Source organism: Rattus norvegicus, chromosome 6 (genome assembly GCF_021556685.1).
Source record: "Rattus norvegicus strain SHRSP/BbbUtx chromosome 6, alternate assembly SHRSP_T2T, whole genome shotgun sequence".
Lineage (NCBI taxonomy): Eukaryota > Metazoa > Chordata > Mammalia > Rodentia > Muridae > Rattus > Rattus norvegicus.
The window spans coordinates 126233091-126251313 of record NC_141539.1 but is presented as its reverse complement, the minus strand read 5'-3'; the positions used below and the strand labels follow the sequence as shown (position 1 = coordinate 126251313).

The window sequence follows — 18223 nt, the reverse complement described above, 5'->3', positions numbered from 1 at the left end:
TTTCTAGGAGGCGAGGAGCCGGCATCCTCAGCCACCACCTCCTTTGGAATTCTAGATGTCCACACATCTGAGATGTCCCTAAGGTGTCTAGAACCTAACTGGCATTACTCCAAAGCTGGGCTTCTGTCCCTCAGGTGTTTGATGTTCCCTTGCCCCCCTCTATGTTCATTTGCTCAGATGGTTTCAACTCTGAGACTTCAAATATCCAAATCCAGTCTCAAGTGCTGATGATCCCATAGCAACATCATGGATTCATTGTGTGAGGAGTATGTCCTCCTATGTCCCATGCCCCCACCCTCTACTCCGGTATAGTCTTTGGGTGTCTGGAAAGTACCCAAGTGACAGGTAGTTCTTAATATTCATAGCACGGGGTGAAATCTACAGAGATATTTGGGACAAGGGGCTCTAGAGAGAATGTTTGGAGCAGAACACGCATTGTGGATCATCCTGCTAATACCTGGGTCTGGGAGGGATGAAAACATACATCTAGCTCTTCCTGAGGTAAAGAACGTGTGATATTTACAAGCAATAAAACTTTATTGAAGTCATAGAATGTTCTCACCTTTGTGTGCTTAATGTATTAGCGTCAACCTGTGTATGGCTGGCAGGTGACTTATCATTCCAAAATGAATGTGGGTTGACACTTTGTCAGCAAGTCAAAGACAGGTTTCGTTGGTGGTGTGAGTGACTACTAAGTCACCTAGTGCTTTCTGATCGCTGCCTGGAGAGTTCCCTCATGCTCATGCCGTTCCCATGGTGATGGTCTCCGATATGGCTAGCCTTACTTAAAATGAAGGTAGGATCACAGTATTCACCCAAGACATACTTTTATAATACTAACATTGCCTCCATTGGTTTCATAAGTCAAAGATTAGAAAACAAATATTGAACCAGTACTGTGGCACAGACCTTTAATCCCAGCATCCAAGAAGCTGGGATGAGGGAGCTGGAGAGACAGCTCGGTAGTTAAGAGCACTGACTGTTCTTCCCAAGGTCCTGAGTTCAAGTCCCAGCAACCACATGGTGGCTCACAACCATCTGAAATGGGATCCGATGCCCTCTTCTGGTGTGTCTGAAGACAGTGTACTCACAAATATAAAATAAGTTAAAAAAAAAAAAAAAGCTGGGATGAGAGAACCTTGAGTTTCAAGGCCCAACCCCCACCCCCTACAAACTACACTATGAATCCTTGTCTCAAAAGAAGCAGACTTAAAAAAAAAAAATAGGGTTGGAGATTTAGCTCAGTGGTAGAGCGCTTGCCTAGCAAGCGCAAGGCCCTGGGTTCGGTCCCCAGCTCCGAAAGAAAAAAAAAAATTAAAAAAAATAGAAGAAGAAGAAGCAGACTATGATGAATACAGCATTTTATGACACATGCCCATTTCTGTGGTGTAAATACTTGGCTGATTTCCAGTTGGTAATAAAAGGTGGGTGAGGAAGGAAGGGGTATGCAGTAGCTCCTACCTACACACTGTAAAGAACGCCCACTATACCAATAAAATATGTGTAAACCTCAAAGGTATCGAAATAGAAAATTAGGAAGTGGGTGAATTTTGACTTTTTATGACCTTTGTTTTTGTTCCATTGTTTAATCGCAGCTCGACACAAATTCATCTTTAGTAACTGGTGTGCACAATTCACCCTTCTGCTCTCAGGAGCCAGAATGGGCCAACTCCAGCATCACCTGTATTGCCACCTCTGAGGAGCGGGCTAGGGAGGGGAGGGACAGAAGATCAAGAAGAAATGACCCAAACCAAGAGAAGGGGGAAGGGAAGTGAGACTTGCAATCCTAGCGGGAAACTGAGATGGGCGGCTGCTCCTGCAGCAGCAGCTCCTCCTTGTCCTTCCAGCCTAAGGCTGACCTGGAAGCAGAGGCGGGACAGGGAATACTGACTCAGTATCTTGTGATACAGGTGACACAGCGGACACAGGTCATGCCAAACTTAGCTGCCCCGAGACTGTCCTGGGGAACCCGGTGTGAGAACCTGTGTCCGGCCGACCCAGAGCCCATCCCCACTCACATTTCTCCAAGGAGCACAGCGGACCAGCTTGGCACTGATGCTCCTCTACCTGGCAGTACACAGCCTGAAGCCAGCCAGACCTGGGGACAAGGATCTCCACTGTGCATGGGGTGGGAGGGAGAGGAAGATGGCCTGGTGGCCTATCCCACCCTCCAAGTCCGTCTCATCCCTTCACGTTTGTCTAGCTACACAGATATAAGCCACCTGTTCATCTCTCCGCCCCCAATACCTCAAATGAACAGGGGAAAGGATTTGGGTCCCTCCACCGCCAGCCAGCCGCTGTGAAGACTGCACTCTCCTTAGACCACTGAGGGGCGGGCGGCAGGGGGAGAGCTGGTGAGCACCGCCCCTTGTTGACCTGGGGTCTGCTCTCACTCAGGTGGATGCCAAGCCTCCATCATACCTGTGCCACGCCCTCGCCTTGCGAGCTGCGTGCCTTCCGTGTCCACCAGAGAGAGGTAAGTGGCTCCACCGCTCTCCTCTTGGGTGGACACAGTCGTGAGATAGGATTCGCGGGGAAAGCGCAGCTGCAGGCACAAGGGAAGACGTATGGCCTTCAGCCATGCGGCTCCCGGACTCCTCCTGCAGCAGCGGAAAATTCAAAAGGTCTAGGGGCAGGAATGAAGTGGAGAAAGGCTGGGAGATAACAGTCCTTCTAAGATCTACTATGCCACGCAATGTGAGGGTCAACAGATCAGAGAGGTCCCCTGGTCTAGGCTTCCTGAGGGAGCAGGTCTCCAGCGTCCAACCCTGCGCAGGCTGCTGGGACATATCCTCATCCTCATAGTCGAAACGTTAAGACAGCAGACCAGGGACCACCAGTGGCATGTCAGATAGAGGGGAATGCAGGCCTACCCTGGTCCAGGGAGAATAAGGAGAAGGGAGGGCACAGGATTATGTGAGTCTCAATTCACCCATCCCTTTGTTTTTTCATTATCTTCATTCATTCATTCATTCATTCATTCACATGAATTGACCTGCTGATCTGAGCTTTGGCCTGAAGTGTAGGGAGCTCATCCCTGTCAGCTAACCCTGCAGGGAACCACAATTCAGAGGAACCACAGAGGGCTATGGGGCCCCTAACACGAAAGGAAGTAGTTAGACAAGCATAAAATGAAAATGTGGGCTCACCCAGCAGAGTGGCTAAGCCTTAGCACCTGCTGTCTGCAGACCAGGCCTGGGGTTGTCTCCTAGATTCCCACAGAACTCCAGTCACATGCAAGGCACTCTTGCACCCAGCTGAGACTCCCTCCTCCGTATAATTAGACAAATTAAAAGAGAACTGGACAGAGACTAACACCAAAAATCAATAAATGCTTCCAGTTGGAGCTGTGCCTCACAGGGCTGAGAGTGGTAGAAAAACGTCTCCACTGTGTTAGTAGCAGCTGAAAGGCTTCTTACCGGAAGCCATCCAACATGAACCCGTTAAGAGGCCCCACCTCTCCCACTGTAACCCCCGCTGTGCTTTCTTGTGGTGGTGTGTTGTTTTCCACTCCGTCTGTCATGAAAAATATCTCCTTGCTCTCATCACTATCCGGGGTCTCCTCTGGGATGTGGAAGAAACAGAATAACTGATCTCTTGGTCCCATTCTGATGTCTGTCCATCTTTTCTGCCTTCCTCCTGTTCTTCATCCAAGCCCACCCTTCTACTCTCCTGGAGCCCAGTTTCTCTAGCAGCCCACCCCGAGCTCTCCTATCCTGGAAGGCTCTATCCCTGGTAGTGTCCAAGCAGACACTTGTGTCCATGGCCTGGGTAGTGGAGCTATCTACACAGAGGAGCCGGTGGGTAGCGTAAGCTCACATATGCTCAATAGATGCTGTGGGGGTCTCCCTCCGTGGGTTCATCCTTCAGGGAGACAGCCGTGAGGGGACTCAGGGGCTGTATTCATTTCCCATCGCTGCTGTGACAAATGACCACAAACGCACTGTCTCAGAACAGCACAGATTACAGTCTCAGAATTTGGAAGGTCAGGTCCAAGAGCTTTTGGGGTGCAGTGCTTTGTGAAGGCTCTCGGAGAGTGAAGGTTCCATGAGGGCCTCCATCTGGTGGCCTTTCTCAGCTACAAGTTGCCTGCACTCTTGCCTCAGTCCCCTTCCCTCCTTCAGAATGGACAAAATAACCCAGACAACCTCCCTATCTTAAGATTTAATCACACTTACCACAACCCTTTTGGCATTTAAGAAGACTCCAGGCTCCAGGGACTAGGGCATAAATATTTTGGGGGATGTCCCAGGGACCTCTGTGCTAGGGCTCTGTTAAATGTAGCTGACACTGGAGGGCTACAGCACAGCACCCTGGGATATCTTCATTGTACATATGCTGCACTAAGGACTTTAGAACTCGGCTAGTAGCAGAGCTGGGCTCTGGAGTACCCCTTTCTGACCTTGAGGTAACCCCACCTCTCTGCCACCATTTTTGCTCCCAAGATACCATCCCATCCCAAGGCCAGACCAAGCAAGGACTAAAGCTGACTGGATTCAGGGCAGAGCTCTCACTGGAATGACTCTGGCCGGGCCTTGGTCTATGTTACAAGTTTGCTGTTAGTCTTCCCCCATCATCTTGTTCCCATAGTACCCACACCCCATAGTTTACACCTAAACCATGGTCCCAGAAGGCTTGAGGGGGGTTTCCTGTAGATGCATTTATTGTTTGATTGATAGTTGTTTGTTCATTTGTTTTTCTTGTGGTGCTTTGGATTGAACCCAGGACCTTACACAAACTTGGTCAGTACTTTACTACTGATTTGTAGCCCCAGGCTGCCCATGCATGCATTCATCCATTCATCCATTCATCCACCCATCCACCCATTCACCCATCCATTCATCCATTCATCCATTCATCCATTCATCCACCCATCCACCCATTCACTCATCTATCCATCTATCCATTTATCCATCTATCCATCTATCCATCTATCCATCTATCCATCCATCCATCCACCCACCCACCCACCCATCTATCTATCATCTATCTATCTATCTATCTATTGAAAAAGGGCCTCACTATATAACCCGACCTTTAACTCTTGATACTCTTGCTTCAAGCTTTGAATGTTGCATTTACATGTGTGCACCGCCATGCCAAGACCCAGTGGCTTTCTCTAAGGGCTCTTTGTCATCCTCCTTCCTTCACATACTCCAAACTGATAAGACCCAAAGGAGGCAACTCTTCTAGAAAGGAAACAAAATCAGTCTCCATCTTTCCAGCTCTTTGCCCCAAAGAATCTTAGCACATTTGAGCCAGAGCAGAAAACAGTCCCCTTCCACGGGTGCTGTGCTAAGGAAGGATGGCTTATCCTTCTCAGAGCACTTGCTAGAGCCAGGCATGGTTTTAAGAGTTTTCGACATATTAACTCATTTGCTGCAACCCTGCGAGGTGTTGTTAGTCATGCTATTTTACAAATAAGAAAATGGAGACTCAGGGAGGTACACAGACACACAGACACACACACACAGACACACTTACACACACAGACACACACACAGACAGACACACACAGACACACACACACAGAGACACACTCACAGAAACACACTCACAGAGACACACTCATACACACAGACTCACACACAGACAGACAGACACACAGACAGACACACACACAGACACACTGACACACACACATACAGACATACACACACAAAGACAGACACACACAGACACACTCACACACACAGACACACACACATACAGACACAGACACACACACACATACATATACACTCACACATACACACACACACACACACGGGGGTGGGGGGCTCATCATCTACTGTCTACAGATGTCTCCACTAGTCACAGGCTTCTGAGAGCCTTCAGATTATCCAGGGAGGAGCAGAGAAACAGCCATGTGGTACTTGTCCAGGTCATCCGATGAATCAGCTCAGGCCCCAGCCTGCTGGTGTGTGGTTGATGCCAGAAATGATCATTCTCAGAGCAGCCAGCCTCTGCCGCCCAGACTATTCTAGAAGGTGCTTGACTCAGCAAGGGTGGGTGTTTCTGAGAAGGGAAGCTGGCTACCTGCATCCACTTGTGTGACCAGCTTTGGGACACGTTCCGAGGTAGGGTAGGCAGCCGCGGTGGGGCTGAGCAGGCACAGAAGTGAGCTGGCACTGGAGACTGGGGAGGAAGTAGCTACCGGTTCTTCTGTCTGGAGCATGAAGAGAGATTTGGTCTGAGGCTGGCTGGCTGTGGGCATTGGAAGGGCAAACTGAGAGAACAGTAATTTTTAAAAGTAGTTCATCTCTGCTCTTTCTTAATTCCCCGTTCTGCCCTCTGCATGCATCCATTGCTTCTGTGTTAGTCATAGTCCCGGTGGGAAGCAGGAACCCAAGGGACAGGATTCAGAAGACTGACCCAAGGAGCGGTCAAAGTATCTGGGAACCAGGGGCTCCCCCAAGGCCTACAGTAAAGTAGGGAGACGGCAGGAATGAGAGGCTAATAAAAGCTGACACCTTCAGCAAGAGTCTGCAGTTAACCTAAAGTCACCCTGGCAGAGGGACTAAATCCCTTGAGATCCCACTCTCCTCCTATTGGCCAGACATGGGAATGAGCCAGGAAAGTTCTTCAAGAAGTAGGGGAGAGAGTGAGTGTGGGCAAGCAACGGAGAACACTCAGAGAACTCCCGCCTGGGTGCGTGGTCTGATGTCAGCCATTTTCTGGACATTTTCAGAGCATCATCCCAAGTTTGATCCTGGAAAATGGAATAAACACATTGTCATGGATCTCAGCATAAAGACTGTCTTTAGGCAGAATGCCAAAACAAACAAATCCCCCCCCCCAAAACCCAGGAGACGAGGAAAGAAGAAAAAGGGCAAACAGTGCTTGCTGGGGACCGAGAACTGGCCTTGTCTCTGGAACCCAGCCCATGAGGGAAGGGATTTCTGTGGGCATGAAAGACAGTCATTAGTAGAAGATTCCAGGTCAGCATTCCAGGAGCATTTACTATTCCAGGCCCAGGAAGCTTCGGGAAGATGATATCTACTTCCTTTGCACTTAGTGAGTTGTGTGTTGTTTGTAAGGCTGTTGCCAGGTTTCATCTGCAGCACAGCAAACTCCACCACCCATGCAAAGCTCAGCCAAAAGAGGTGGGGCGGTCAGGGGGTTGAGTTTCTTTGCTGTTTTGGAGGGGCGAGGTGTTCAAGACAGGGTTTCTCTGTTGTAACGGCCCTGGCCGTCCTGAAACTCATGTTGTAGACCAGGCTGGCTTTGAACTCATAAAAGATTGGCCTGCCTCTGCCTCCCAAGTGCTGAGATTAAAGGTGTATGCTCCCACACCCAGCTTGCCTTTTCAAATCTAGAATTTTCTGGTGGAAGGCAAGGCCAGAATTGCCTCAACTGTAGCTCTAATGCCAGTTCTGATGCTCTAAAAAACTGGGGGTAAGAGCCATCCATGGACCCCTCCACAAGGTGAGGTACAAATCAATAGGATAGCTGGATGCAAGGGCATGTAGGATCTAGGAGTGGCTCTGGGGGTAGAGTGCTTGCTTAGCATGGTTGAGGTTCTGAGTTCAAGTCCCAGCACTACAAGAGTGCATAGGTAGCAAGAAGCACAAGATGCTGTTTGGACATCTGCAAACAGAGATTATGGGATAGAAATGGGGAGACAGGACCACTGCCCCAAGTCAGGGGCCACCAACCAGAGTTTATGACATAGGTTATTCATAGCACCACGGGAGCTGTGAGGCATGAGAGCAATGTATAGCAAACTATTACCACATCCTGGCTGGACTCCAGATAGTCCAAAGCGCAGGTGGCCAGCTGACAGCGGGCTGCAGAAGAGCGCTCTTCTTTCATGGAGTTATTATTGAGAGAAAGAGTTTGAGGGTCTGAGCTCCTATAGCTTCCCGGCTGGGTGTGCACTTAGGCAGTTTGCAGCACCTCTGTGTTTCAGTCTATGAGATGGGGAGAATAAGATTCATTGCAATAAAAGCTTAGAGCATGAGCTCTAAGGATACAGTAAACATCAAAAGTCGTAGCAGGAAACCGTGCCATGGTAGTACAGGCCTTTAATCCCAGCACTCGGGAGGCAGAGGCAGGATGACCGTGCACAGTCCTGTCTGGCTCAGACTTCTCTTAGGAGACCCTGTTTCAGAAACAAAGAGAGGAAAAGGATATTTGGAATATCGAACAGCAACTGACATCTATGCTCATTACTGTGTGTAGAGCCTTGAGCTGAGAAGGCGTCCCTTGGTTTAACTCAGGGAGGAAAATGCTTGCAAAGTGGCTAAAAGACTGAGCGAAGGTCACCCTGTTGGTAAGAAGAGGGACTGGAATTTAAAGTCAGGTGCTCTGGCTTTCAAATCCGAACTCTTAGCTACATTCATAGTGGCAATTTAAACAAAAAGAAAAGCAGAGTTTGGGGGGATGGAGGTGAGGTGTGGTGGTGGGGGTGACAGGTGTGTAGGTAATCCCTGGGGCTCTCTAGCCAACCAGTCTAGAAGATGGTGAGCTTTGAACTCAGGGAAAGACCTTGTCTCAGAAAACCAGGTAGGGTGACACAGACACACACACACACACACACACACACACACACACATGAATAAAAATTTTTTAAAAATCAGATGGACATTTTAAGGCACAGATAGTTTAATCTGGAAATTTCCATTTGTGAACATTTTGCGAAAAGGAGGGATTTCACAATGGGGACCAGAGAGCAGGTTGCTCCAGTCTCTGACAGCACAAGAAGAGAAACACCCCATCCATCCATCACCCCCACCCTCCCACCCCACGCTATTTTGACAGTCCTTGACCTTCTGCCTTCTTCTGTGAGCAGTTCTGTCTAGAGCAGTTCTCAACCTGTGGGGTCGTGACCCCTTTAGGATTGAATGACCTTTCCATGGGGGTCACCTAAGACTATCAGGAAAACAGGATATTTACATTATGATTCATAACAGTAGAAAATTTACAGTTATAAAGTAACGATAAAAATACTTTTATGGTTGGGGGGATCACAGCATTAGGAAGGTTGAGAACCACTGACCTAAAGATTACATCCTAATACTCTGGGCTACCTAGAGGGCTTGGCAGCCACTGACATAGATCTACTCTGTCCCTCTCTGGCGTAAACCTCGGTTTGCACTCCATCTCTACCCCCACCGTCTTTCTGCTTCTGACATGAACTTTGTAGTCTCCCCACCAACCAGTTCCAGACATTTATTTCATGCATGTGAGTGTGTCTCCAGAGTATGGGACACGCAGACAGGCAAGTGTGTGCCAGCAATCCCATCAGGCAATGCGAAGACCTCTGGGAAGGCTTTCAAGGGGACAGTACAGTGGGGTCACCAGCCCAAACTGGGAAAGTTCAGAAAATGAGAGGCAGAGGATCTTCCGGGGGTGAGGGTCCACAGAAGCCCAGGTATGCGTTTGTGAGAGAGCTAAGAAACCTACAAGGCATAGGGTGGATGTAGACTTGAATTTCAAAGGCTTCGTTAAATAGGTGGGTGGCCTAGGGCAAGCTATTTGTCCTCTCCCACCTCAATTTTCCCCTTATAAATGAGAAAATAGTAACGTATGTCTCAGAGAGTTAACAATAGTTGTGACTTTGCTAGTAGTGTTTGGGGGAGTATGAGGGCAGAGGGCAATACGTTCTCTTTGACGTCTCCATAAAACCAGAGGAGGTCATTCATAAGGTCCTTGACCACCCTTCCTGGCTCTGGAAGCACCGGGTCTGGGATCCAGAAGGCTGAGCCCCAGGCTTCGGGCAGATGGAGAAAGGACCAGAACTGTGACGCTCATTTACTAAGTGGGTACTGATGTTGGAGACCGAAGATAAACACAGAAAGGCTACTCTCTACTCTCCCAGCCTCCCACATTGGGTCCCAGTATCCTTGGGAGTGCCTGTGGCTGAAGAAGTCCGCTAGAGCTTCAGCAGCTAGGCTTCTTCCGCAGAGCCAGTCTCTAGGTCAGGATGCTAGCAGGGAGGGGGAGGGGGGATGCTGCAACTCCGGTACCGGCGCGCGCTCAGGCCACCTCGGCCGGCCGTTCTAGCAGGCGCCTCGCCTGTGGCCTGCGGTCAGTGTGAACTGCAGGGCGTGGGCCGACAGGTCTGGCTGTGCCTGACTGGGGTTGGGAGCGGGAGGAATCTCGCACAGCGTGACCCGGAGTGGCTAGGAGAAAGGGACTTGCGTGCCTGCAGGAGTCCCCAGCCTCTCCTGGCCGCTCACGCACCGCACCGGAGGACATTAGGCCGTCGTCCCAGACTGTCGCGGCGCAGGTACGTGTTCCCGCAAGCCAGGCTCCTTCCTTTTGCCATGGTCACGGGTCGCTGGCTTACCAGGGCCGGGAGAAGCGCGTGGGAGGTCTGGTGGGTTCTGGGTCCTGCTCCGAAGCTCAGGGTCTGGTGTGCGCGCGGGGCCCGCGGAGGATGCGGGAGCGGCCGCGCGCAGACGCTTGTGCCGAGCAGAAGCGGGCACACCCCCAAACAGTACCGTGTGCGTGCGGTGGACCCGCAGAAATGACTGACCGAAGCCACCAGGGATATCTGCCCCTGAGTGCCGGCGCCTCCCGGTCCCTCTCCTGGGTCCGGTGTCTCCTTATGCGGTCGCCACCAGGTTTAGCAGCCGCCCCCGCGGCTGGCTCCGTGGCCACCTGGTAATTTTTTCACCCTCAAAAAAAAAAAAAGTGTGAGACCTCTAACCCTTCACTTTACCAGCTCTGGTGAGCTAAAGATCGCACTGGGGTCTTTTTTGTCCATACCCGAGTCTGCGTGGCCCTTCTTCCAGCCGGCTCTGGTCACACCTCAAACGCTGAGACCCAAACAGTTCGTATGTCCTTCCTCACCTTCTGCTCAGGGAGGAGAAAGCTGGCCTACTGCCAGTTAGCAGAAGCAGTACCAACACTTGCTGCTCTGAACCCTTAAATCCCCTCTGGAAATCAAATGTCCCAGAGAGAAAGCTGTATCCCAGGTCTGGATAAAGGAACAGGTGGACAAAAGCATGACAGGCGCTAAGGTCAGCAAGCTTTCTGGGGTTCAGCACTGGGTAAAATGGGCACTGTCTTGGTGCCAATGTGCCAGTATGGCTTTGGGCATGTCATGCTGTGGCGAGGTGGGGGGATGGGGGAGGATACCTGTGGGTAAATGAGTCAACCCTAGAGTTTAATAAGGTGGCATGTGGCAGTCGCTTGCCCTCCCATCTGACGATCATTTGAAATGGGACAAATCTGAGACAACGGACAAGGCTATGACTTGCTTCATTCCTTGTCCCCCCTGACTTCATCTCAACCCAGAGGCAAGTGTCCAACAGGGAGAGAGGGGGAATTCCAGAGCTCGCTGGACTGGGCCAGCTGTATAGGGACCACCTTAATAAGTTCCCTGGTCAGTTCCAGAACTTCATGGCTCATTCAAAGCCACTTCTGTTTGGGGCTCCCTTTCCTCTTTTTAATTTGTCTTTCACCCTTTCTCTCCTACCTGCTCCCCAGAGGGCTGCGTGCACGCCTTGCGCACCCCCAATTCGAATGCCCTTGTTTCAAGCTTCAGGTGACCCTTCTGAGAAAGGGACCTGCTACTAGAGCTCACTCTTTAGTGTAGATGCTAATTCTGAGAGTTCCCCTCCCCGCCCTCTGTCTGCTGCAGCTTTTGGTTGAAAGGCACACTGTGGGAGGAGATTTACCCAACAAGGACCAGAATCAGAAGGACTGTGGCACTGAGGTCTCCAGGGGCTTGACATCCAAATTCCTGTTTTAGCCGGCGGACCTCAGTCACGTCCTTTCCCTTTCTGAACCTTCCTATGTTGCAGGGAAATAGAGATGACAATACTCGCCGAGTAGATAAAAAAAAAAAATTAAACTGAAATAACCGTGCAAACCAGCCCAGTCCACGGTAGACCCTAAAGTGATTTGGGAGATAGTAATACTAATGTTCCCATTAGCCACTGTGGCAGAGCAAACCACTTTAAATGTATGAGCTCAGCTAGGAACAGTTGATGGCTTCCGAGGGAGAAGGGTCAGTCTTCTTTAAGGGTGTGACCCATGATAGGTCAACTACGATCCAGTGGGTGGCCCCACACATAGAAGTGTTACTCATACTATACCTATATTCTGAATGGTTCCTTTTATCCCCTGAATAATAAGTAGTGGCACGTGAAATAAATCCAAATCCTGGAAGAATTAAAGTGTACGCCTCTGGGTGAATCAGAATGAGTGTTGATAGAGGACAGGGTCAGCTCCTCTGGCAGGGTCAAAGAAGGTTGCATTCAAATCTCGATCAGTTGACAGTAGAGTGATTCCTGCAGCTAATACCGGAAGAGAAAGAATTAAAGGACAGCTGTAATAAGGCAGCACAAATTAAATTCAACAGGGTATGTAGAAATGAGGGCAGGAAGTTGGGGGAGAGACAGGTAGGTGGAGGTGGATGTGGGAGGCGTTGGGGGAGGGGAAAATGGAGGTGAGTGTGATCAAAGTCCACTGTACTAAATCTCGAAGAACCAACAGAAGGTATTATGTGTTTCTGAAGAACAAGGCAAGCAAACAAATAAACAAGCATGGGTGCTCGGAACACTTATGTTGCTCAAAAGACGGTCGGTGATTTAGGGAAGAGGCCTGGGTGCTCTCTGCTTGTGAATCAGATGGGTGGCCCATCTGCCACTGGATCACACACTTGCATAGCAGGAGTCTTGTCCCAGCTGTCAACTGGGAGTTCACCCAGGGCTGTGAGCTCTTGTCTTGGTTCGTGCGTGACCTCCAGTTTAGCACCTAAATTTCAACAGCCACTCTCTCCAGAGATAGGGAGAGGGAGCTGTCCGTTCCTTCAGAATGCACTCAGAAGCTGAAACACTGTTGTTTCCATTTAATTCTACCGGTTAGGTTATCACAGAGCCCACCAGGATCGGTGGGGATGGATGGCTCCTACTCCCTGAAAGGCGAATGTCAAATAGATTGCAGACATCTTAGAATGGTCACAATATGGATGTCTCTCCTCCCCATCTCCCTCCCCTCCCCCTTCCCTTTTTCTCCTTCTTCCCTACCCCTTCCCATCTGTCTTTCCACAGTCTGATGTAGCCCAGGTTAGCTCAAACTAGCTGTGTAATTGAGGCTCACCTTGAGCTTCTGATCCTCTTGTCTTTGTCCTCCCATCCCTGGGATTACAGGCACAAGACACCACTCCTGGTTTTGGGCAGTGCTAAGTATTGAACCCAGGGCCTTGCATGGTGCTAGGCAAACTTTCTACCAACCTAGTCAGATTTCCAGCATCCCCCTCCCCCATTTCCTTCCCTTTGGATGCCTTGAGTTAATTCATCTTGAGCAAAGATGAAGGGTTTCTTCTGGGTGAGGCCCAGCAGTGACACACAAAGTCCGCGCCAAAGGCCTCAGACTCAGCACCTCTGGTCCCAAGTCAGGGATAAGGGAGTAGCATCCTCCTTGGTAGTTTTCCCAGCATCCTTTGTCAGGAAATCTCTAAGGCATCAGTCCCCACCTCTGGCAACCTCATGCCTTCAAAACCAAGAGAGAGAAACACTAAAGAAAGAACTATTTGGATTTTGGAGAAGAGGATTTAGCCGGCGGCCCTAGGTCAAACGCACTGAGCATCTCTCAGTGCCCGTTCCCGGGAGGAGTCTGTTTGCTTTCAGGAGGTTTCTGTGTGTGCTGTGTGCTCGGATGACTGTTGTCATGCGTTATCGGATCCCTAATTGACAAGATAGAGCTCTCAGAGCAGGTAGGCAGGAAGTGTAGGGGGAGAGTGCAGCAGACTTGGGTTGCCATGACAACCTAAAGGCCTGAGGTTACTCTGGTCTGAAGAAAGAAGGATGCTCAGACAACACCTTTAGGAAAAAGAAAAAAAAACCAAACCTCACCCTCTATCTGCTCTCTCCTCCACATCCTGTCTGTCTCCTCCAGTTTGTCAACTTCTGACTTCAGTTTCAACCACACCAGGCTTCAGGCAAGCTGCGGAAGAAGAGTGTAGAGTCGCTCATTGGCTCAAACGCTTGAGGTAGTTAGTGTACATTTTCCTTGGTAGAAGACAAAATGGACCCAGGTCCTCCATCACAGAGTTGGCTGTCTAGAGGGTAAAGTGGGAGGCTGAGAATATGGGTCAGAGGTCAGAGGTCAGAGGTCAGAGGTCTAGCAAGCACAGGGTTGTGGTATTAGCCCCCAGCACCACAAACAAAATGAAGAAGGGCGTGGGCATCCAGAAGTCACCGTGTGCCGCAGGGCTGCAGCCTGTGAAAAGTCCAGTGTCTTACACCATGGTGTAGCTCAGGGCACGCAAGCACATCCTGTGTCCCCTCACCTTGCACTCAGCTGCCATTGGAACTCTCTGCTAGACCTCTTTCTGCATAAGGAGACCTGGCCCAGCTCTCACAGTCGTGAGAGAGCAGGTTTACCTTTTAGAATCGCAGGTCAGTGAGGGAAGGACAAAGAATTCTCAGAGAAGGATGGTGTCGGAGTGGAGGGGAAATTGGTTTGCCCTCTGGGCTCAGGAAGGGCTGCATAGAGGAGCTGGTATCGCAGCCAGGCTGGGAAATTTAGTTATGTGTCATAACCACCTAGAGGGATTGCTGAAAACACGGCCTCCCAGATTTTATCCTGTGTGTATGCGTGTGTGGTGTGGTGTGTGTGTGTGTGTGTGTGTGTGTGTGTGTGAGTGTGTGAGTGTGTGTGAGTGTGTGTGGTGTGTGGTGTGTATGTGAGTGTGTGTGTGAGAGTGTGTGTGTGTGAGTGTGTGTGAATGTGTGTGTGAGTGGGGTTGTGTGTGAGTGTGTGAATGTGTGTGTGAGTGTGTGTGAGTGTGTGTGAGTGTGTGAGTGTGTGTGAGTGTGTGTGTGAGTGTGTGTGAGTGTGTGCATGAGTGTTGTAAGTGTGTGTGTATGTGAGTGTGTGTGTGAATGTGTGAGTGTGTGTGTAAGAGTGTGTGAGTGTGTGTATGAATGAGTGTATATGTCTGTGTGAGTGTGTGTGTGTGTGTGTGTGTGTGAGTGAGTGTATGTGTGTGTGTGTTCATAGGCCAGGCAGGGCATCAGAGCTCTGGAGCTGGAGTTACAGGTGGCAAGGAACAAAGACTCCCGACTCCTAAGAGCTGGCAACGCAGAGCTCTGAAAGCAAGACAGCTTATATTACAGCCTTGCAACGCTGGCACCAAACTAAAGAAGTAAGCGGCCAGGGCACCAATTGTGGACACAGAACAGGTTTAATAACCTGAATGTGGGTCCCTTCCTTGTTGTCCACAAGTGACTGAGTAATGTGATGGGGGGGGGTACCACAGTCTATCATGTCTGTTACTTAAGTTTGCCTGTTTTTCAATGAAGGCTATGAGTGGATTTATTTTGATGGTTTACATCCTGCTTTTTTTCTTTTCTTTTCTTTTTTTCTTTTCAGGTACATGACTTCTGCAGGTCATGAGGAAAAGTTGGTGGTCAATACTTTTCTGCTCTAAATGTCTAATCTGGGTTGGGGTAGCTAGAGTAGCAGTCATCAGTAGGACCCAGAGCTTTCTATTCCTTTGTTGCTGGACCTCAAGCTAGGTTTTTCGTTCGAAAATGGACCCTATTATTTTCTTGTACAGATATTTGTGGATACCTAGCTTTTGCCGTTATTGGTTTTTTTTAAATGTTTTTCTTTTATGTGTACGGTTCTTTTGCCCGTATGTGTATGGGTGCAGCCCTTGTGTACCTCGGGCACTTGGAGGCCTCTGGTCCTGGAGTTACAGGTGGTTGTAGGAAGTGAACCTGGATCCTCTGGAAGAGCAGTCATTGCTCTTAAGTACTGAGCTACCTTGCCAAGGACTCAGCGTTGCTTTTGTTTGTTTGGTTTGTGTTTTAAGACAGGGTCTCGTTATGTAGTCCAGGCATTGTGGAACTCACTGTATATACCAGGTGGCCTCAAATTCAGAGAGATCCATTTGTGTTTGCCTCTCAACTTCTGCCCTCAAGTGTAGCCAGATGCTTGCCTTGCCACATCCAAGGGGTCCAAACTCTGCCCCTCAGGATTGCATAGCAAGTGCTCCCAACTGCTGGACCATCTCCCTAGCTGTGAGTCCAGGGCAAGGGCTGGACTCTGCATTCAATCACCCAGGGGCTACTAAGACAGCCATCCCTAGAATCAACAGTTGCTTTTGAATAACTGGGAAAGGGAGTGGCCTTCAAGATTGGGGAGAAGAATATGGAGATAACTGTGAGGGTTATGCAGGGAAGAGGAACAGAGGCTGGAAGACAGGTGGGTTACAAGTTGGGTCACACGGCACAGGGTGCTAAGAGGCTGAGGAACCTCCTCCCTGCTTCACTCTCCAGAATTTTGCTGCCCATGCTTGGCTCTCAGGGCCGCAGCTCAAAGCTCACCTCCACCCAGAGGCTCCATCATTCCCACCTAGCCGACACAGTGATGATTGTGGCTTTGTTTCAAGGCTTTAGACCTTGTCCTGACTGGGGTTTAGGTAGAGGGCAACATCCAGGTCTCTTGTCTTCTTTTCCCCAAACCAGAATGTCTTACTCCTCATCCCTAGGCCTGTGACGATGTTGCCTTTGCAGAGACTTAAGGCAGTGGTTCTCAACTTAAGGCAATAGTTCTCCATATTGTGGTGACCCCCCCAACCATAAAATTATATCATCATGACTTCATAACTGTGATTTTGCTGCCTCCATGAATTATAATATGAGTATCTGATATGTGACCCTTGTGAAAGAGTCATTAGACCCTTAAAGGGATCTTGACCCACACATTGAGAGCTGTTGACTTTAGGTCATGGGTAAAAGGAACTAAGGCTGCTAGTAAGCTGACATTAAAATAACGAGACTTGGGGTTGGGGATTTAGCTCAGTGGTAGAGCGCTTGCCTAGGAAGCGCAAGGCCCTGGGTTCGGTCCCCAGCTCCGAAAAAAAAGAACCAAAAAAAAAAAAAATAACGAGACTTTCTGGTGCCAAGATGTCATTTGGGTGGATAAAGTTCACAGGGGCCTCTGAACGTGGAAAAGGAGGGGGGAAAGACATGCTAACAAAAACAGCCGTCATGTGATGTGATGTGAAGAGGGTCTAGTCCACCACTGCAAGTTCTGGAAATGGAAAGATGTCCACAGGCTAGGGATATGGAAGCTTCTAGAAACTGAAAAATATGAGGTGACCCCTTTGAACGCCCCACAAAAAAGGAATTCAGCCTGGGGACTGTAGATATTGAGGTGCCCAGGCTCTTCTGGAACTCCCAAGAAGGTGTTGGTGCTGGGCCCTCTGGGAAGTGAAGAGTCTTAAACTTCAGGGCCATTCTTAGTCCACACCTGGCCCCTTTTGAAACCACAGCACCACCAGGAGTCTAGGAGACATATGCAGAGCCTCCTTGAATAAAAGCATACGCTAGGTAACACAGCCACCAAAACACGAGTCAGGAAAGGCTCCTTGCAGTCAAACTACAGATGACTGATTACAGGCATTGCTTATATCACCAGAGGCTCTGGGGAGCCCCTCAGCCCCTCCACCCTGATTAGCCTTCAAACTGATGGAGTAATTTGAGTCTCTCAAAACCCTGACGGTAATAGATGGTGTTCCATCACCACTTGTCAAGTTGATCTGCCTGGCCTCTACCTTGGTTCATCAGATGGCAGGACAGGGAGTTCTAACTACAGGCTCACCACTATCACTGCTGCCGCCGGCGCCACACCACCACCACCACCACCACCACCACCACCACCACCACCACCACCATTCCATTGGTCCTACTAAATGCTAGCCATTCTGCTGGGTCTTATCATTTTGGAGCTTCACAAGGTCAGAAACGTGTATGATTGTCAAGGCTACAGGATGTGGAAATGCTCTACTTGACCCTCAGGTCTGGGTCAGAGCCTGTGTTCCTCTACCCTCATAACTGTGGCCTCCAAGTGGCTCCCATATGCTAGAGACCTTACATGTAGACCCCAGGGGCTACTTATCTGCCTCCCATGCTGCCTGCATTTTTGGGGTGGGTCACTGAAGGTCTTGTGGCTTAGGACTCTCTCACAGCAGACCTTTGCTTCAAAGCAAATGGCAGCCAGCAGCCACCAGAGCCACTGAGGAAAGTTCACAACTCTTCTTTTTTTTTTTTTTTTTTTGGTTCTTTTTTTTCGGAGCTGGGGACCGAACCCAGGGCCTTGCGCTTCCTAGGCAAGCGCTCTACCACTGAGCTAAATCCCCAACCCCCACAACTCTTTAGAGGCAGATCCCAGAAGTAGATTTTTATGCTGAGGCATGATAGAGAAGCGCGTAGTCTAGTGGGGTCCATGGTCCCTCACAACTGCAGGCACTGTG

The 18223-nt window shown here is 49.7% G+C and overlaps 1 protein-coding gene and 1 long non-coding RNA gene across 3 annotated transcripts in view; one reads left to right on the top strand and one right to left on the bottom strand.

Moving 5' to 3' along the window:
- The first annotated feature begins 2395 nt into the window (after positions 1 to 2395).
- Gpr68 (G protein-coupled receptor 68) overlaps positions 2396 to 18223 on the top strand; it is a 30459-nt gene continuing 14631 nt past the window's right edge. Inside the window, exons 1-2 of one of the 2 annotated variants that reach the window (NM_001108049.1) lie at positions 2396 to 2476; positions 10157 to 10234. The gene's annotated coding sequence lies outside the window, so the exon portion shown is untranslated. Of the gene's footprint in view, positions 2477 to 9905; positions 10235 to 18223 lie in introns of those variants that run through there. The other variant, NM_001433983.1, reaches the window with a different exon arrangement.
- Positions 8586 to 13626, bottom strand: LOC148005430 (uncharacterized). The gene is made up of 3 exons (XR_015623308.1): positions 13057 to 13626; positions 10717 to 12871; positions 8586 to 10625 (listed from the first exon to the last, which is right to left on the bottom strand). It is a non-coding gene; the product is annotated as an uncharacterized LOC148005430 (long non-coding RNA).